Raw genomic sequence first — 5346 nt, forward strand, 5'->3', positions numbered from 1 at the left:
AGAGACAGAGACAGAGACAGAGCCAGAGCCAAAGAGGCAGAGAGAGAGCGCAAAGGTTTGGGTGGGGGTGTTGTGTTGACACCCTGAGACTTCCAGCCTGTCACTGGGATATAAAGCATGCTCCAGGTGCCTGGAATCGAAGGAGGTGGAGCTGAGAAAGTCGTTCTTCTGAGTCATTAGCACAGATCGCCCAACCCAGAGGGGCTGGAAATAGGACTACACCTGCCAGCTTCACTCACCTCCATCCCGAGCACTTTGATTCATGAATAAATGTTCACCTCACAAATGTTTTTATCTTCCCAGTTCCCATAGGGTAGTGGTTATCATGTTTGCCTCACAAATGTTTTTGTCTTAAAAAGAGAAATCCTGAAAATTTAACCGCTTATGCAGTAAACTTCACTGCATTTTCTAATACATCTATTCAAAAGGAGGCCTTGGAATTTTCAGAATGTACCCTGGGTGTGTCAAGAAAAACAAAACAAAACAAAATTAAACAACAGAATTGAGGCTAGGGGAATTGTGCTCATTGCATTAGGAGGACTGCAGGGAGAGGGAGAGATACTCTGTTTAAGCTGGCATGTTTTACATTTGGCATATTTTCAGAATTCTGTGTCTGCAGACTTAAGGAGAAAACTACACATGTAGATCAGAAATTGTAAGCTTAGAAAAACGATCTTTTAAAGAATTCTGTGGTAGGGGCTGGGGATTTAGCTCAGCGGCAAAGCGCCTGCCTGGCAAGCGCAAGGTCGTGAGTTCGGTTCCCGGTACCTGAGAAAAACCAAAAAAGAAAAAACAAACAAACAAACAAAAAAATAAAAAAAAAAAAATAAAGAATTCTGTGGTAACCCTTTTATGAGAGCAGTGTATTGCAGCTATCACAGACCGCTTATTATTTACAAAAGACAAGAAGTATCATTACCGAGAGGTGGGGGAGATACCTCCTTAACTAAAGCTTCCTTCAACTTGCCCGATTATAAGATAAACTTACACCGTCAGAGACACAGTGACATTGCTGCCCACTTCGAGGGACTGGGGGACATCTCACCTGAAGAGAAGGTCTGACTCACTGTGAGGAATCATCCTGAGGAAGCCTGGTGGAAAGATATCAGGCCCAGACACTTACAATATTGGTGTTATTAATTTTAAAATGCTGAGGAGCCAATAAATGTGCTATGTGATCCTTGGCAGAATCCTGAAATAAAAACAAAATTAAAAAATCGACATACAAGGAAGCAACAAGAACAGTTATAAGATATTTTATTATTATAGTAGAGGAAACCGAATTAGGAAAATATATTAGGTAACATATGTGTATCTTTGTTAAAATGTCCCGGATGTTTGAGTGCACGTGGTTATGTAGAAGAACGCTCCCGCTCTTAGGAGATACGAGTGGAAGTATTTTAAGGTGAAGAGACAAAGTGAACGGGAGATAAACTGGGCAAAATGTTAGCAAATTAATTCCGTTAAGAGTTTGTGTGTACTCCCTCTACTATTTTTTTAACTTAATGTGCGTTTGAAAATGTTTCAGATAATGACTTTGGAAAGCATAATTATTAAAATTAAAAATCTATTATGTTTTTAGTACACAGTTCTAGTCAAATAAAAACTACTGGTAGGCCATTTATATAGCTTTACATTCATTGTTTATTCTCAAAACAAATCTTTTCCTTTTTTTACAGACAGCGAGATTGTCCGACATGACAAGAACATTTGACAGTTGTTCTCACAACGGCTTCCTTAACGTCTCCCAAGGATCAGTGGACAGAACCTCGGGGAAGAACTGTACTTCTGAAAATGAAGAACAATTGTTCCCAGACAATTTGGCTTCATTTTGTATATCACCTTCTAATCCTTAGCTCCTGACTTGTACTACTTTTCAAAGCAGCATCCTTTTTTATTTATTTATTTAATTTTTTTTGGTACTGTAGGTTGGTGGTTATCTTCACAAATGTTTTTGTCTTAAAAAGAGAAATCCTGAAAATTTCACCCCGTATGCAGAAAACTTTGCTGCGTTTTCTGATGCATCTATTCAAGAGGAGGCCTTGGCATTTTCAGAATGTACCCTGGGTGTGTCAAGAAAAACAAAACAAAATAAAATTAAACAACAGAATTGAAGCAACGCATGATCTCAGGCTTGCCAGGCAAGCACACACCGCTGACCTCTATCCCCGGCCCAAAAGCAGCATTCTTTAAATAACTTTTTACGTGAACAACACGTATCTTTCTCTTAATGTTTGTTTCAATCCTTGCTCAGAATCTTTGAAAGAATTTTCCTGAAGTCCTTAGCTTCAAGTTGCCTAGTGAGTTGACCTACTAAAATATCAAACAATTCTTTTTCTAGCTTAAACTTTCTGTGGCCTCCCTAATTGATTTCTCAGTGCAGCTCACAGGCACGTAACCTCTGGTGTACACCCTGCAGTTATGAATGTGTTACCCATACAGGCTTCCCTAGGGAGCTGCTCCACCAGTGCTAACGCTAGACCCCAGAATTCTCTGGCCCGAGGATTTGCTGTACAAACCTCAGGCGGTGCAGACAACAGTATAGTTCAGGCTCAGTCAGAAGGCTTCCTTCCTCCTTCTCACTATTTTGTAATTTTTCAATAAACCATGATGTTCTACATTCATTCGTCATTTTCTTCTATTTTTATTACTATACTGGTATGTGTACATATGCTCCTTTGGAGGGGATATTTTTGAGAGAAGTTTCTGATGTAAAACAGAACACTAGTCATTTTCCAAATTTTTCTTCCCTTTTAAAGTGGAGGGCAGATAAGGTAGACAGAAATTAATATGTAGTCAGAGAGAGACTGGGCCCTCGTGGAAGCAAGCATGAAAAATAGAGGCATCACAATTGTGGCTGGAAGCAAATCTGAAAGAGAACCAGGATGGAGATGCAATACCCAGGCTTGCATGTCTGCCCTCCCTAAAGAAACTAACAGCTCAAGACTGTACTGTAATTAGCACCGCCTGACCCAGTGGGGCCACTGGGCATCAGGGCACAGGTCGGTGACCGGGATTTCCCAACCTATTCTGCCCTCTCTAATCTCCCCTCGCCCCAACCAGGCCTTTGTTTTTTCCATATATCCTTGTTATGTGACTCATTTCCTGTTGCATCAATATTAACGAAGGGGTTATCCTTACAATCCTATAAATTGATTGTAGCTTGACACATGTTTACCTACATTGTGATCTTACTCTATAAATTACCCCAATAAAGCCTTCTTTGAGGTCACCCATCCCAGACTCGCCTGGAAATCCAGGAGCTATTCTTCTCCCTATTTGCAATAAGTCTCCTTACTTTCTCCTGTGGTTCATGACTTCATCCCTTGATGTCTGAGACCGTGAACTTGGCACATTTGACATCTAACACGTTGGAAGTCCTATTTTTCCTATATCAGATTTATACTGAAGATGAAATCCATTTTACAACCCAAGGGCATCACACATACCTGAAGGTGAAGTTGAATGGGTGCAGTAAGAGTGAATCTGGATGGACTGGTTGAAACATGAGTTTCAGGACAGAGGCTATGTTGGGGAGGAGAACAAGACAAGTTCAAAGTCAGTGGCAATGTGATCAAAGTGGTCCAGAGCGCAGCAGTGTGGATCTCGCCCATCTCCTCTGGAGCATCCATGAACCTAAGCCTGATTCTTGGCTGTTTTGGTGGGATTTTTTTTCTTTTTTTTGGTACCAGGAATCGAACTCATGACCTCACGCTTGCCAGGCAGGAGCTTGCACCACTGAGTTATATCTGCAGTCCTGATTCTTGAGGGAAAGAATACAATTATAACATGAAACTCATGATTCTATATCTTCATGAATGCTGAGAGCACTTAATCAGTAGCTCAGCAACAGCGAATGGCTGAGACTAAGTGCTGGTCACACTGCCTGCAGCAGCTGTGCTCATGAGGGCAACTACGGCTTCAGGGCTGAGGCTCCAGCAACGATGTGATGGTCAGCCAGCCCATCTAGGATTCTGGTCCAGGCAAAGGCAGGCTTCACTGGGCTTCTAGAAGCTTAGGGAAGAATAGTAGGAAACTCTGTTGTGCAAAGCCTTTATTACTTACAGTTAGTAGATTCACCATCACAGTGAGCCAGAAGAGGAAAAGGGAAGATGAACTTTGTACTTGCCATGTAGTAGTGTGAAAAGCAAATTCCTGGAACATGTCCAATCTCCCTGTGGAAATTCTAAACAATTAATTTAGAGATGATTAGAATGTCTAGAGTTCCTATGTATTGGATTAAGGAAGGAAAACCAGGCAGAGAAATAGTATGATTAGCTTCAACTCTCACTGTGTTATCTCAGATTGAGATATCCATGGGTATAAACATTAAGCTTTCTTTCACCAGAAAATAAATCATATATACAGAGTCAAACAAAAAAAAATGAATACATCAAGAAAAGTAAAATAGTATGATGTTTTTTCAACTGATGGTGTTATGTTTGTATGGTACACCCCTCTGGAGGGTGTCACACAAGACAGAAGATCTGCTACACTGCCAGAGTTTAGACCACAAATGCAAGTGCTTGTGCAGCAATCTCAGTGACCAAGGTTACCCAAGCAGCACTTGGCTGTACTAGTAAATGTCTGGAAGAAAACAGCCAGCACTGTGGGCACCTCTTGTAATTGTAGAGGCCAAAGGTAACTTACATTAATTTCATGATGTCTCAATAAATTTAGGATTAAAGTACTTATACAAGAAGTACTTATACAAGTTTTTCTTCTCCTGAAGGGTTTGTACATTTTGGTGGTTTGTTTGTCTGTCTCTTTCTACATGTATATATATATATGTGTGTGTGTGTGTGTGTGTGTGTGTGTGTGTGTATCACAAACAAGAGGTGTGATGAAAATATACGAATACTTAAATTCATATTTTTGCAGTAAGAGACACATGGTTATTGACCTACTATGGCATAATATTCCCTTTTGCTTCACATACACTTATCCCAACATTCTTGCCATTTTCAGAAGCAGTTCTGGAAGTCCTCTTCCATAACAGTCTTTACGAGGCATGATCAAAAATAGTATGAATACTGTGGTTCAATGACCTCCAAGAGAAAGTCAGGCTGGTAAACATATTTCACTTTATTCAGTAGATCTAGCACCTTCACACTTCTGGCTCTTCCTCAAAGACAAAATGGCCATAAAGGATACATGTTTTGAATGAATTCAGGACTTGGAGGCAGCCATGACCGTGCAGCTAAAGACATTCACAAAAGAGTGAGACAGAGACGGGGCATGGCTTAGACTGGCTGGGAAGAGAGGTGTGGGATTCTGGCCCTCCCTCTCAGGACTCATATGTGGAAGTTCTGAGGAGTTCCCTGCAGAGGTGAACAGCATAGGAGG

General features: G+C 40.9%; 1 long non-coding RNA gene across 1 annotated transcript in view; it reads right to left on the reverse strand.

Moving 5' to 3' along the window:
* The window catches only part of LOC106149221, a 6684-nt gene extending 5498 nt beyond the window's left edge, over positions 1-1186 (reverse strand). Inside the window, exon 1 of the long non-coding RNA XR_001235250.1 lies at positions 1046-1186. This is a non-coding gene — a long non-coding RNA (uncharacterized LOC106149221). The remainder of the gene's footprint in view (positions 1-1045) is intronic.
* Positions 1187-5346: the final 4160 nt, after the last annotated feature.

The sequence above is a fragment of the Chinchilla lanigera genome, unplaced genomic scaffold, assembly GCF_000276665.1.
Source record: "Chinchilla lanigera isolate Chin_1 unplaced genomic scaffold, ChiLan1.0 scaffold00039, whole genome shotgun sequence".
NCBI lineage: Eukaryota > Metazoa > Chordata > Mammalia > Rodentia > Chinchillidae > Chinchilla > Chinchilla lanigera.